The sequence below is a fragment of the Piliocolobus tephrosceles genome, chromosome 11, assembly GCF_002776525.5.
Source record: "Piliocolobus tephrosceles isolate RC106 chromosome 11, ASM277652v3, whole genome shotgun sequence".
Lineage (NCBI taxonomy): Eukaryota > Metazoa > Chordata > Mammalia > Primates > Cercopithecidae > Piliocolobus > Piliocolobus tephrosceles.
Genome location: NC_045444.1, coordinates 87,806,884 through 87,822,922, shown reverse-complemented (window position 1 = coordinate 87,822,922; position 16,039 = coordinate 87,806,884). Strand labels below are relative to the sequence as shown.

Below are 16,039 nucleotides of genomic sequence, written 5' to 3'. Positions count from 1 at the left end.
CCTGACCTCAGGTGATCCGCCCGCCTTAGCCTCCCAAAGTGCTGCCAACTGATTTTTGACAGTGATGCAAAAGCAATTCAATGGAGGAAAGACAGCCTTTTCAACAACTGGCACTGGAGCAACTGGACATCCATAGAGAAAAAATGAACTTAAGCCTCATTAAAACCGAATAAAACTAAATAGGGGTGAAATGTGGAACAACTGCTGGTGGGAATTTAAAATTTTACAACCACTCCTGAAAATACTTTAGCGGTTTTATTTTATTTCATGTATTATTTTTTGAGACAGGGTCTGGCTCTGTCACCCAGGCTGGAGTGCAGCGGTGGTATCTCAGCCTCCTAGGCTCAAGCCATCCTCCCATCTCAGTCTCCCGAGTAGCTGGGACTACAGCTGCATGCTACCATGCTCAGCTAATTTTTGTGTTTTTGGTAGAGAAGAGGTTCCACCATATTGTCCAGGCTTGTCTTAAACACCTGAGCTCAAATAATCTGTCTGCCTCTGCCTTCCAAAGTGCTGGGATAACAAGCATAAACCATATTTCTTCTTCTTTTGTTTTTCTTTTTTAATTATACTTTAAGTTCTAGGGTACATGTGCACAATGTGCAGGTATGTTACATATGTATACTTGTGCCATGTTGGTGTGCTGCACCCATCAACTCGTCAGCACCCATCAACTCGTCATTTACATCAGGTATAACTCCCAATGCAATCCCTCCCCCCTGCCCCCTCCCCATGATAGGCCTCAGTGTGTGATGTTCCCCTTCCCGAGTCCAAGTGGTCTCATTGTTCAGTTCCCACCTATGAGTGAGAACATGTGGTGTTTGGTTTTCTGTTCTTGCGATAGTTTGCTGAGAATGATGGTTTCCAGCTGCATCCATGTCCCTACAAAGGACACAAACTCATCCTTTTTTTATGGCTGCATAGTATTCCATGGTGTATATGTGCCACATTTTCTTAATCCAGTCTGTCACTGATGAACATTTGGGTTGATTCCAAGTCTTTGCTATTGTGAATAGTGCCACAATAAACATACGTGTGCATGTGTCTTTATAGCAGCATGATTTATAATCCTTTGGATATATACCCAGTAATGGGATGGCTGGGTCATATGGTACTTCTAGTTCTAGATCCTTGAGGAATTGCCATACTGTTTTCCATAATGGTTGAACTAGTTTACAATCCCACCAACAGTGTAAAAGTGTCCCTATTTCTCCACATCCTCTCCAACACCTGTTGTTTCCTGACTTTTTAATGATTGCCATTCTAACTGGTGTGAGATGGTATCTCATTGTGGTTTTGATTTGCATTTCTCCGATGGCCAGTGATGATAAGCATTTTTTCATGTGTCTGTTGGCTGTATGAATATCTTCTTTTGAGAAATGTCTGTTCATATCCTTTCCCCACTTTTTGATGGGGTTGTTTGTTTTTTTCTTGTAAATTTGTTTGAGTTCTTTGTAGGTTCTGGATATTAGCCCTTTGTCAGATGAGTAGATTGCAAAAATTTTCTCCCATTCTGTAGGTTGCCTGTTGACTCTGATGGTAGTTTCTTTTGCTGTGCAGAAGCTCTTTAGTTTAATGAGATCCCATTTGTCAATTTTGGCTTTTGCTGCCATTGCTTTTGGTGTTTCAGACATGAGGTCCTTGCCCATGCCTATGTCCTGAATGGTAGGTATTACCTAGGTTTTCTTCTAGGGTTTTTATGGTATTAGGTCTAACATTTAAGTCTCTAATCCATCTTGAATTAATTTTCGTATAAGGAGTAAGGAAAGGATCTAGTTTCAGTTTTCTACTTATGGCTAGCCAATTTTCCCAGCACCATTTATTAAATAGGGAATCCTTTCCCCATTTCTTGTTTTTCTCAGATTTGTCAAAGATCAGATGGCTGTAGATGTGTGGTATTATTTTTGAGGACTCTGTTCTATTCCATTGGTCTATATCTCTGTTTTGGTACCAGTACCATGCTGTTTTGGTTACTGTAGCCTTGTAGTATCATATTTTTTATTTTTAACTTTTATTTTAGGTTTGGGGTACATGTTCAGATTTCTTATATAGGTAAATTGTGTGTCACAGGGTTTTCATCAGATTATTTCATTACCCAAGTAATAAACATAGTATTCAATGGGTAGTTTTTTATCCTCACCCTCCTCCCACTCTCCACCCTGACTCCAGTGTCTGTTGTTCCCTTCTTCGTGTCCATATGTACTCAGTGTTTAGCCCCCAATTATAAGTGGGAACATGCAGTATTTGGTTTTCTGTTCCTGTGTTAATTTGCTTAGGACAATTGCGTCCAGCTCCACCCACGTTGCTGCAAAGGACATGATCTCATTCTTTTTTATGGCTACATAGTATTACATGGTATATATGTACCACATTTTCTTTATCTACTCTACCATGGATGGACATTTAGGTTGATTCCATATCTTTGCTATTGTGAACAGTGCTGTGATGAACATATGTGTGCATGTGTCTTTATGGTAGAATGATTTATATTCCTTTGGGTATGTATCCAATAATGGAATTGCTGGGTCAGATGGAAATTTTAAGTTCTTTCAGAAATTGCCAAACTACTTTCCACAATGGCTGAACTAATTTACATTCCTCCCAGCAGTGTATAAGTGTTCCTTCTTCACTGTAACCTTGCCAATTATTTTTTGACTTTTTAATAGCCATTCTGACCGGTGTGAGAATGCATATCACTGTAGTTTTGATTTACATTTCTCTAGTGATTAGTGATGTTGCACATTTTCTCATATGATCATTCGCTGGGTGTGTGTCTTCTTTTGAGAAGTGTCTATTGTATACGTCGAACCAACCTTGCATCTCAGGCATAAAGCCTGTTTGATTATAGCGGATTAGCTTTTTTATGTGCTGCTGGATTCAGTTTTCTAGTATTTTGTTAAGGATATTGACATCTATGTTCACCAAGAATATTGAAGTTTTCTTTTTCTATTGTGTCTCTTCCAGGTTTTGGTATCAGGATGATGCTGGCCTCATAGATAAGTTAGGGAGCCAAGTCCCTCCTCCTCCTCAATTTTTGGAATAGTTTCAGTAGGAGTAGTAACAGCTGTTTAAAATTTGGCCTTGAATCCATCTGGTCCATGATTTTTTTTTTTGGTTGGCAGCCTTTATATTACTGATTCAATTTTGGAACTAATTATTGGTCTGTTAAGGGATTCATGTTCTTCCTGGCTCAGTCTTGGGGTGTTGTGTGTGTCCAGGATTTATCAATTTCTTCTAGGTTTTCTAGCTTGCATTCATAGAGTTGTTCATAATAGTCTCTGAAGGTTTTTGTATTTCTTTTTTTTTTTTTCCCACAAATAGCACTTTTTATTTGACACTAATTGAAGTCTGAACTTTAAACAGATTCTTGGACTGGTGGTTCATATCCATCAGCTCGTTCAACTTTAGCACCTGTCTCGTCCCCAGTGGCTTTTCCAGAACTACTGCCTTCACCATGAAGCTCCATGAGCTTTCCCAATTCAAACTTGGGCTTCTTCAGCATTTTTACTTTTCTAACGAAGACATCATGGAGAGGATAAATAGATTGGCAAGCCTTTTCTATGTCTTTTCCAATGCTGTCTGGAATCAATTTATTGACCACTTCTTTCAAGTCATTTGTCTGCACTTCTCGGGTCATGATTTCCATCATCATCTTCCGGATTTGGCGGACCTGTTGGTGCTGAGCATAAGAGGTCTTCTGTATCTGATTGTTACGTTTTTTAGTAAAACCAACACAGAACAGACGAAGCAAGTAACCATCGGTAGTCTTGACATCAACATGAGCTTCAATCATTGTCTGCCACTTTTTGACCATGGAACACATTTTGTCACAGGTAAGATCCATGCCATGGAAGTTAGTCAGGCAGTTTTTGCCCTGAACATCTTCAGTAATCAGCTTGAATTTTCTAAATGCAACTTCAACATTCTGCAAATCAGCAAGACTCACTTCAAACACACGACCCTTGAGACCATCAGATGCAATTTTGGTTCCTTGGGTCCTGGTGACGAGCGTCTTTCCAATATTTCTTATATTGAACATAGCAGGTGCTTTCACATCATACCAATCTTTCTTAGAAAATGGATCAACCACTTTCTTCTTGGCTCCCTTTTTGCCGCCTTTTGTAAGGCGCTTGTTCTTGCCAACCACTATGGCACTGATTCGGTTTTTTGTATTTCTGTGGGGTCAGTGGCAATGTCCCCTTGGACATTTCTGATTGTGTTAATTTGGATCTTCTCTCTTTCTTTCTGTATCAGTCTAGCTAGCAGTCTATCTATCTTATAAATTTTTTCAAAAAAACAACTCCTGGATTCATTGATCCTTTGTATGGTTTTTCACATCTCAGTTTCTTTCACTTCAGCTTTGATTTTGGTTATTTCTTGTCTTATGATCACTTAAGGGTTAGTTTGCTCTTGCTTCTCTAGTTCCTCTAGTTGTGTTGTTAGTTTGTTAATTTTGAGATCTTTCTAACTTTTTGATATGGGTGTTTAGTGCTGTAAACTTCCCTCCTAATACTGCCTTAGCTGTGACCCAGAGATTCTGGTATGTTGTATCTTTTGTTCTCATTAATTTCAAAGAATTTCTTTATTTCTGCCTTAATTTCATTATTTACCCAAAAGCCATTCGGGAGCAGATTGTTTAATTTCCATGTGATTATATGGTTTTGAACGATTTTCTTAGTATTTATTTCTATTTTTATTGCACTGTGGTACAAGAGCATCATTGTTATTATTTTGGTATTTTTGAGTTTGTTGAGGATTGTTTTATGTCTGGTTGTGTGGTCGATTTTAGAGTATGTGCCATGTGCACATGAGAAGACTGTATATTCCATTGTTTTGGGATGGAATGGAGTGTAGATGTCTATTAGGCCCTTTTGGCAAGTGTTGGGTTCAGGTCCTGAATATCTTTGTTAGTTTTCTGCCTCAGTGGTCTGTCTAATACTGTCAGTGGGATGTTGAAGTCTCCCATTATTTTTCTGTGGTTATCTAAGTCTCTTTGTAGGTCTCTGAGTGTTCCTGTTTTGAGTGTGTATATATTTAGGACAGTTAGATCTTGTTGAATCCAGCCCTTTACCATCATGTAATGCCCTTCTTTGTCTTTCTTAGTCTTTGTTGGTTTGTTTTGTCTGAAATTAGAATAGCAACCCTGATTTTTTCTGTTTTCTGATTGCTTTACTTTGAGCCTATGGGTGTCACCGCATGTGAGATGGGTCTCTTGAAGACAGAATACCATTGGGTCTTGCTTCTTTGTTCAGTGCCACTCTGTGATTCTTACTTGGGAACTTAGCTTGTTGACATTTAAAGTCAGTATTGATATGTGCAGATTTGTTCCGGTCATCATGTTGTTAGCTGGTTATTATGCAGACTTGTTTGTGTGGTTGCTTTATACTGTCACTGTTGTATGTACTTAAGTATGTTTCTGTAGTGGCTCATAACAGTCTTTCCTCTTTCCATGTTTAGCATTCCCTTCAGGACCTCTTATAAGACAGGTCTGCTGGTCATGAAATCCCTGAGCATTTGCTTGTCTGAAAAGAATATTATTTCTCCCTTGCTTATGAAACTTAGTTTGGCTGGATATGAAATTCTTGGTTGGAAATTCTTTTTTTTAAGAATGTTGACTATAGGCCTCCATTATATTCTGGCTTATACGTGTTTCTGCTGAAAGTTCCACCATTAACTTGATGGGGAACCCTTTCTAGGTGACCTGCCTCTTCTTTCTATCTTTCTTGAACAATTTTTCTTTCATTTTGACCTCAGAGAATGTGATGACTATGTGTCTTGGGGATGGTCTTCTTATGTTGTATTTCACTGGGTTTCTCTGAATTACCTGAATGTGAATGTTGTCCTCTCTAGTGAGGTTGGGGAAGTTTTCACAGATGATATTCTGAAATATGTTTGCCAGGTTACTTGCTTTCTCTCTCCATCTTTCAGGGATGACAGTGAGTTATAGACTTGGTCTCTTTACATAGTCCCATATTTCTCATAGATTTTGTTCTTTTTTTATATATATATACTTTAAGTTCTAGGGTACATGTGCACAAAGTTCAGGTTTGTTACATATGTATACATGTGCCATGTTGCTGTGCTGCACCCATTAACTCATCATTTACATTAGGTATATCTCCTAATGCTATTGCTCCCCCCTCCCTCTTACCCCCTCCCCACAATAGGCCCCAGTGTGTGATGTTCCCCTTCCTGTGTGCAAGTGATTTCATGGTTCAGTTCTCACCTATGAGTGAGAACATGCGATGTTTGGTTTTCTGTTCTTGCGATAGTTTGCTGAGAATGATGGTTTCCAGCTGCATCCATGTCCCTACAAAGGACATGAACTCATCCTTTTTATGGCTGCATAGTATTCCATGGTGTATATGTGCCACATTTTCTTAATCCAGTCTATCATTGATGGATATTTGGGTGGGTTCCAAGTCTTTGCTATTGTGAATAGTGTCACAATAAACAATACATGTGCATGTGTCTTTACAGTAGCATGATTTACAGTCCTTTGGGTATAGACCCAGTAATTGGACGGCTGGGTCAAATGGTATTTCTAGTTCTAGATCCTTGAGGAATCAGCTCACTGTCTTCTACAATGTTGAACTAGTTTACAGTCCCACCAACAGTGTAAAAGTGTCCCTATTTCCCCACATCCTCTCCAGCACCTGTTGTTTCCTGATTTTTTAATGATTGCCATTCTAACTGGTGTCAGATGGTATCACATTGTGGTTTTGATTTGCACTTCTTTGATGGCGAGTGATGATGAACATTTTTTTCGTGTGTCTGTTGGCTGTATGAATGTCTTCTTTTGAGAAGTGTCTATTCATATCCTTTGCCCACTTTTTGATGGGGTTGTTTGTTTTTTTCTTGTATATTTGTTTGAGTTCTTTGTAGATTCTGGATATTAGCCCTTTGTCAGATGAGTAGATTGCAAAAATTTTCTCCCATTCTGTAGGTTGCCTGTTGACTCTGATGGTAGTTTCTTTTGCTGTGCAGAAGCTCTTTAGTTTAATGAGATCCCATTTGTCAATTTTGGCTTTTGTTGCCGTTGCTTTTGGTGTTTTAGACGTGAAGTCCTTGCCCATGCTTATGTCCTTTTCAGTATTACCTAGGTTTTCTTCTAGGGTTTTTATGGTTTTAGGTCTAACACTTAAGTCTCTAATCCATCTTGAATTAATTTCCATATAAGGAGTAAGGAAAGGATCCAGTTTCAGTTTTCTACTTATGGCTAGCCGATTTTCCCAGCACCATTTATTAAATAGGGAATCCTTTCCCCATTTCTTGTTTTTGTCAGGTTTGTCAAAGATCAGATGGCTGTAGATGTGTGGTATTATTTCTGAGGGATCTGTTCTGTTCCATTGGTCTATATCTCTGTTTTGGTACCAGTACCATGCTGTTTTGGTTACTGTAGCCTTGTAGTGTGGTTTGAAGTCAGGTAGTGTGATGCCTCCAGCTTTGTTCTTTTGGCTTAGGATTGTCTTGGCAATGTGGGCTCCTTTCTTGGTTCCACATGAACTTTAAAGTAGTTTTTTCCAGTTCTGTGAAAAAAGTCATTGGTAGCTTGATGGGGATGGCATTGAATCTATAAATTACCTTGGGCACTATGGCCATTTTCACAATATTGATTCTTCCTATCCATGAGCATGGTATGTTCTTCCATTTGTTTGTGTCCTCTTTTATTTCACCAAGCAGTGGTTTGTAGTTCTGCTTGAAGAGGTCCTTCACATCCCTTGTAAGTTGGATTCCTGGGTATTTTATTCTCTTTGAAGCTATTGTGAATGGCAGTTCATTCATGATTTGGCTCTCTGTTTGCCTGTTACTGGTGTATAAGAATGCTTGTGATTTTTGCATATTGATTCTGTATGCTGAGACTTTGCTGAAGTTGCTTATCAGCTTAAGGAGATTTTGGGCTGAGACGATGGGGTTTTCTAAATATATAATCATGTCATCTGAAAACAGGGACAATTTGACTTCTTCTTTTCCTAACTGAATACCCGTTATTTCTTTCTCTTGCCTGACTGCCCTAGCCAGAACTTCCAACACTATGTTGAATAGGAGTGGTGAGAGAGGGCATCCCTGTCTTGTGCCAGATTTCAAAGGGAATGCTTCTAGTTTTTGCCCATTCAGTAGGATATTGGCTGTGGGTTTGTCATAAATAGCTCTTATTATTTTGAGATACGTTCCATCAATACCGAATTTATTGACAGTTTTTAGCATGAAGGGCTACTGAATTTTGTCAAAGGCCTTTTCATCTATTGAGATAATCATGTGGTTTTTGTCTTTGGTTCTGTTTATATGATGGATTACATTTATTGATTTGCATATGTTGAACTGGCCTTGCATCCCTGGGATGAAGCCACTTGATCATGGTGGATAAACTTTTTGATGTGCTGCTGGATTTGGTTTGCCAGTATTTTATTGAGGATTTTTGCATCAATGTTCATCAGGGATATTGGTCTAAAATTCTCTTTTTTTGTTGTGTCTCCTCCAGGCTTTGGTATCAGGATGATGTTGGCCTCATAAAATGAGTTAGGGAGGATTCCCTCTTTTTCTATTGATTGGAATAGTTTCAGAAGGAATGGTACCAGCTCCTCCTTGTACCTCTGGTAGAATTCAGCTGTGAATCCGTCTGGTCCTGGACTTTTTTTGGTTGGTAGGCTTTTAATTATTGCCTCAATTTCAGAGCCTGCTATTGGTCTGTTCAGGGATTCAATTTCTTCCTGGTTTAGCCTTGGGAGAGTGTAAGTATCCAGGAAATTATCCATTTCTTCTAGGTTTTCTAGTTTATTTGCATAGAGGTGTTTATAGTATTCTCTGATGGTAGTTTGTATTTCTGTGGGGTCGGTGGTGATATCCCCTTTATCATTTTTTATTGCGTCTATTTGATTCTTCTCTCTTTTCTTCTTTATTAGTCTTGCTAGCAGTCTATCAATTTTGTTGATCTTTTCAAAAAAACCAGCTCCTGGATTCACTGATTTTTTGTTTGGAGGGTTTTTGTGTCTCTATTTCCTTCAGTTCTGCTCTGATCTTGGTTATTTCTTGCCTTCTGCTAACTTTTGAATGTGTTTGCTCTTGCTTCTCTAGTTCTTTTAATTGTGATGTTAGGGTGTCAATTTTAGATCTTTCCTGCTTTCTTTTGTGGGCATTTAGTGCTGTAAATTTCCCTCTACACACTGCTTTAAATGTGTCCCAGAGATTCTGGTATGTTGTATCTTTGTTCTCATTGGTTTCAAAGAACATCTTTATTTCTGCCTTCATTTTGTTATGTATCCAGTAGTCATTCAGGAGCAGGTTGTTCAGTTTCCATGTAGTTAAGTGGTTTTGATTCAGTTTCTTAGTCCTGAGTTCTAGTATGATTGCACTGTGGTCTGAGAGACAGTTTGTTATAATTTGTGTTCTTTTGCATTTGCTGAGCAGTGCTTTACTTACAACTATGTGGTCAGTTTTGGAATAAGTGTGATGTGGTGCTGAGAAAAAAGTATATTCTGTTGATTTGGGGTGGAGAGTTCTGTAGATTTCTATTAGGTCCGCTTGGTACAGAGTTGAGTTCAATTCCTGGATATCCTTGTTAACTTTCTGTCTCATTGATCTGTCTAATGTTGACAGTGGGGTGTTAAAGTCTCCCATTATTATTGTATGGGAGTCTGAGTCTCTTTGAAAGTCTCTAAGGACTTGGTTTATGAATCTGGGTGCTCATGTATTGGGTGCATATATATTTAGGATAGTTAGCTCTTCCTAATGAATTGATCCCTTACCATTATGTAATGGCCTTCTTTGTCTCTTTTGATCTTTGATGGTTTAAAGTCTGTTTTATCCGAGACTAGGATTGCAACCCCTGCTTTTTTTTGTTCTCCATTTGCTTGGTAGATCTTCCTCCATCCCTTTATTTTGAGCCTATGTGTGTCTCTGCATGTGAGATGGGTCTCCTGAATACAGCAAACTGATGGGTCTTGGCTCTTTATCCAATTTGCCAGCCTGTGTCTTTTAATTGGAGCATTTAGTCCACTTACATTTAAGGTTAATATTGTTATGTGTGAACTTCATCCTGTCATTATGATATTAGCTGGTTATTTTGCTCAGTTTCTTCCTAGCATCGATGATGTTTACATTTTGGCATGTTTTTGCAATGGCTGGTACTGGTTGTTCCTTTCCACGTTTAGTGCTTCCTTCAGGATCTCTTGTAGGGCAGGCCTGGTGGTGATAAAATCTCTCAGCATTTGCTTGTCTGTAAAGGATTTTATTTCTCCTTCACTTATGAAACTTAGTTTGGCTGGATATGAAATTATAAGTTAAAAATTCTTTTCTTTAAGAATGTTGAATATTGGCCCCCACTCTCTTCTGGCTCGTAGAGTTTCTGCTGAGAGATCTGCCGTTAGTCTGATGGGCTTCCCTTTTTGGGTAACCCGACCTTTCTCTCTGGCTGCTGTTAACATTTTTTCCTTCATTTCAACTTTGGTGAATCTAACAATTTTGTGTCTTGGATTTGCTCTTCTCGAGGAGTATCTTTGTGGCATTCTCTGTATTTCCTGAATTTGAATGTTGGCCTGCCTTACTAGGTTGGGGAAGTTCTCCTGGATGATATCCTGCAGAGTGTTTTCCAACTTGATTCCATTTTCCCCGTCACTTTCAGGCACACCAATTAGGCGTAGATTTGGTCTTTTCACATAATCCCATATATTTTGGAGGCTTTGTTCATTTCTTTTTACTCTTTTTTCTCTAAACTACTCTTCTCGCTTCATGTCATTCATTTGATCTTCAATCACTGATACTCTTTCTTCCATTTGATCAAGTCGGTTACTGAAGCTTGTGCATTTGTCACGTAGTTCTCGTGTCATGGTTTTCATCTCTATCAATTCTTTTATGGTCTTCTCCACATTGATTATTCTAGTTATACATTCATCCATTCTTGTTTCAAGGTTTTTAGTTTATTTGTGCTGGGCACGTAGTTCCTCCTTTAGCTCTGAGAAGTTTGATCAACTGAAGCCTTCTTCTCTTAACTCGTCAAAGTCATTCTCTGTCCAGCTTTGTTCTGTTGCTGGCGATGAGCTGTGTTCCTTTGCAGGGGGAGATGTGCTCTGATTTTCTGAATTTCCAACTTTTCTGCACTGCTTTTTCCCCATCTTTGTGGTTTTATCTGCCTTTGGTCTTTGATGATGGTGACATACTGATGGGGTTTTGGTGTGGGTGTCCTTTCTGTCTGTTAGTTTTCCTTCAAACAGCCAGGACCCCCAGCTGTAGCTCTGTTGGAGTTTGCTTGAGGTCCACTCCATACCCTGTTTGCCTGGGTATCAGCAGCGGAGGCTGCAGAAGATAGAATATTGCTGAACAGTGAGTGTTGCTGTCTGATTCTTGCTCTGGAAGCTTCCTCTCATGGGTGTACCCAGCCATGTGAGGTGTGACATGTCGGTCTGCACCTAGTGGGGGATGTCTCCCAGTTAGGCTACTCAGGGGTCAGGGACCCACTTGAGCAGACAATCTGTCTGTTCTCAGATCTCAACCTCCATGCTGGGAGAACCACTGCTCTCTTCAAAGCTGTCAGACAGGGACATTTACATCTGCAGAGGTTTTTGCTGCTTTTTGTTTAGCTATGCCCTGTCCCCAGAGGTGGAGTCTACAGAGGCAGGTAGGCCTCCTTGAGCTGCAGTGGGCTCCACCCAATTTGAGCTTCCAGGCGGCTTTGTTTACCTACTTAAGCCTCAGCAATGGTGGGTGCCCCTCCCCCAGCCTAGCTGCTGCCTTGCAGTGCTACTGCCTTGCACAACTATCTAGACTGCTGTGCTAGCAATGAGGGAGGCTCTATGTGTGTGAGACCCTCAGGGCCAGGTGTGGGATATAATCTGCTGGTGTGCCATTTGCTAAGACTCTTGGTAAAGCGCAGTATTAGGGTGGAAGTTACCCGATTTTCCGGATGTTGTATGTCTCAGTTTCCCTTGGCTAGGAAAAGGCATTCCCTTCCACCTTGCGCTTCTTGGGTGAGGCGATGCTTCACCCTGCTTCAGCTCTCGCTGGTCGGGCTGCACCCGCTGACCAGCACCGACTGTCCGACATGCCCCAGTGAGATGAACCCGGTACCTCAGTTGAAAATGCAGAAATCACCCGTCTTCTGTGTCACTCATGCTAGGAGCTAGAGTCTGGAGCTGTTCCTATTTGGCCATCTTGGGCAACCCCCTTCCCCTGGTTGTGTTCGTTGTTGATTTTTCTTTATTTTTGTCTAAGTTATTTCAGATAGCAGGTCTTCAAGCTCTGAGATTCTTTCCTCAGTTTGGTTGATTTTGCTGTTAATATTAATACTTGTTATTGTGTTCTGAAATCCTTGAAGTGAGTTTTTCAGCTCTATCAGCTCAGTTTGGTTCTCTCTTAAAATAGACATTTTGTCTTTCATATCCTGTATCATTTTATTGCATTCCTTAGATTTCTTGGATTGCATTTTGGCTTTCTCCTGAATATGAATGATCTGTTTTTATCCATGTTCTGAATTCTATTTCTGTCATTTCAGCCATTTCAGCCTGGTTAAGAACCATTACTGGGGAGCTAGTGCAGTTGTTGGGAGGTAAGAAGACTCTGTGGCTTTTAGAGCTGCCAGAGTTCTTGCAGTGGTTCTTTCTCATCTCTGTGGGTTGATGTTCCTTCAATCTTTGAAGTTGCTATCCTTTGGATTTTTTTAAAAAATCTTCTTTGATGTCCTTCTGGGTTTGATTATGGTATAAGGTAGGTTCAGTTGACTGGCTTCATTTCTGGTAGATTTTTAGGAGGGCCAAGGCTCAGCTCAGCACTGCTAGGCTGTGTGCCCTAACTCTGGGGGGCTTGTATTGGGTCCCAGCTTTGTTCTCCAGTCCCTTGTTGGGAAACTGCTGAGCTGGAGGGGCCAAAGTGTTCCTAGACCATTGGTCACAACACTCCAAACAGTGGTGCCAGCCAAAGCACTTCCTTAGGCTGTGGCTGTGGTGTCTGTGCTCCTCCCCTTGTGCCATCAGCAGCAGCAGCAGCAGCACAGCAGGGTACACACTGGAGGACTGGGATGGGGTGCAGGCAGGCCTGGGGCTGCTGGCCTGCATGCAGGCATTTACAACAGCAGTGGTGGTGGCACAGGAGGGGGGAAGGGAAGCAGGCCCACTGAGGTCCCTGTGCCCATTTGCACCTGTAGCAGTGTCAGCATGGAGGCCAGTCACTAATGGGTATGGGGCTGGCAACTTCCATGTGCCAGTTCACGCCTGTGGCAGTGGTGGTACAGGGCAGGAAACAGGGCCACTGTTGTCCCTGTGCATGTTCACAATGGCAACAGTGGCACTGCCGCATGGCAACAGGGGCGGTAGGTACACTCATGCCAGCAGCAATGGCATGGAGGGGTGCACACGCACCCACACACCAGCAGGGAAGTGGAGACATGGTTTGTCCTTGCATACGGGTGCCGGTGCAATGAGTGCGTGCCAGCATATGGGCTGTGGATGAGTGCATGCCAGCATATGGGCTGATGCATGTCAGTGGGGACCACGCTGCTGGAGCTCTCTGATCTTCAAATGTGGTCTCGCTAGCACAGGAGCTATAATGTGGGTCTGCAAGAGGCACCCCCATTGGGCCTCGGAAGCTGCACTGCAAGCAGGTACAGCCAGGCCAGGGCCCCATGAGAGGCCAGCAGATAGAAGGGCACTCAGGTCAGATTGGATCCATCTCAGTGGCAAAATCACCCTATTCTGTTCAGATTTGATAGTTCCCCTAAGGCTAGAGTCTTTTATGGAAGCAAGGCAAGCCTTGGAGGATGGACACCCCTGGCCGTGCTCCCCTGCAAATGTTCCTGCACCAAACCCTCTGCACTCTACAGAGGCAGAAGCCCTGTCCCTACCACCTCTCTAATCAGGGAGAGACCTGCCAGCTCAAGTGTCCATGGGGGTTGTAGGGTCTCCTGCTGCCAGGATTCCAGAGGCCCATGGTGAAAGTGAATCACTCCTTGCCTGCTCAACTCGTTCCTTCCCCAGGAAACACTGGGAGAAGGAACAAGTCCTGATGTGTAGTAGCGCCATGCAAGGTTCCCAGCTTCCTCTCCCTTCAGCTCAGTGTCTGTGACCTCCCTCTGTCCACTATCAATACCTTCCTTCTGAAGATCTGCTCAGAGTGTGTTAGTCTTCCCAGTGTCCTGGTACCTCACTGGCAGATGTTCCTCCTAGCTGCATCTAGTAAACCATCTTGCCTTTTATTCAATGTATTTAAAAAACCGTACATGCAACTATCCTATGACCCACCAGTTGCACTCTTGAGCATTTATTCCAGGGAAATTAAGACTTATATGTAAAATACCTATATACAATGTTTATAGCAGCCTTATTCATAATAGCTCCAAACTGAACACAACCCAGATGTCCTTTAATTGGTGAATAAACCATGGTACATCCATACAATGGAATAATACTCAGCAATAAAAAGGAACAAACTATTTATATGTACAACAACCTGGATGAATTTTTAGAGATTTATGCTGAGTGAAAAAAAGACAATCCCAAAATGTTATACACTATATGATTCCATTTATATAACATTCTTGAAATGACAAAATTATTAAAAATGGAGAACAAATTAGTGGTTACCATATATTAATAGCGGAGGGGGGCAGGAAGGAAATGGGTGAGATTATAAAAGGATATTAGAGATCCTTGTGGAAATGTCTGAATCTTAACTGTATAATGTCAACATCCTGGTTGTGAAATTGTACTACAGTTTTGAAAGATGTTACTTACTATTGAAGAAAGCTGAATAAAGAAGAGTACGTGAGCGCTCTCTGTTATTTCTTACAACTGCACATTAATTTACATTTATTTCAAAATAAAAAGCTTAACTTTTAAAAAGAAAAATCATTGTCAAATATTTTAAGGAAAAAGAAAACTTACCTTAGACATTTTTCTTAAGGGTGGTAGTCAGAGCCATAATCAGCATATAAAACAAAATTAAATTGAACAAGATAAATTGGGTTTGTAATCCCCAGTATATACAATCAACAGACTTAGAAGATTGAATCTATCACCTAGGGCAACAGACCTGTAAACTGAAGACATCTCAGAGTTCTAGAACACATTTCTGAAAGTCCAAGCTAATTGCTTCACAAACAAGTCACAAAATCTTTAGAATTCTGTGGGAAAATAATCTTCGGAGTTGTTTGAAGTTAAAAGAAGAGTTTTTTTTTAATGAGCCAAGGTAGACAGTGTGTTATAGAAATGCAGTATTTTGAGGCAAACTTCTGGAATACTAAATCTGAATTGGAAAGGACTGATAACATCTCTTTCAACTCATAGCTGATTCAGGTGACAGTCTTTCAATAGTTCCTTCACATTTTTAGAGCCCCTTCATAAATTAAGACTTTCAAGATATAGCCTAATTAGCTTTTACTTAAACCCTGACAATGACTGGACCCTAAATCATTTCCCCAAAAGTCAGGATGAAAAAAGGTGAGGAGAGATGGGGAAATTAATTTTACTCAGCCATGAAAGGCAGTGTTTGGTGGTAGTAGGAGAACTAGTATGATACAGTAAAAAGACCTTGGATTTTACAGGCAGAAATATTTAGGTTTAAATCTAAATTCTTCCATGGTCATATAACTTTGGGCATTTTACATCTGAGTTTCAGTTTTCTCATCTGCAAAATGAGTATACTATCTTTCACCTCTTTCAAAGAATTTTAAAGGGCTTGGAACATAATAGACACTTGCTAAATGGTAAGTATTATCTTTATTCACCTTACAAGTATAGGATAACTATGAAAAGTAGAATTGTTGGATCAGAGTGTACAAGTACATTTATTTTGATAGTGCCAGATTATGCTTTAAACTAGATATACTAATTTGCATTTGCATCAAAATGCTAGAAAGTACTTATTATCCCACACTCACATTTTTGTTTTTATGAATTTGACGCACAAAATAATAGTCCACTGATACTTTAATTTGCATTTTCCTGATTATTAATGAGTGAACAATTTTCATGTGTTTATTATCTATTTGTATTTGTTATTTGTTTTTTGTTTTTTTTTTTTTTTGAGACGGAGCCTATATCTGTCGCCCAGG

The 16,039-nt window shown here is 40.4% G+C and overlaps 1 protein-coding gene and 1 pseudogene across 6 annotated transcripts in view; one reads left to right on the top strand and one right to left on the bottom strand.

The window, feature by feature from the left end:
* Positions 1–16,039, top strand: part of C2CD6 (C2 calcium dependent domain containing 6) — a 197,572-nt gene that overhangs the window by 157,683 nt on the left and 23,850 nt on the right. The gene's annotated exons all lie outside the window — the stretch shown is intronic.
* LOC111532178 lies at positions 3,313–4,153 on the bottom strand (annotated as a pseudogene). Its single transcript, XR_002728474.2, has one exon. The product of XR_002728474.2 is annotated as a 40S ribosomal protein S3a pseudogene (transcript).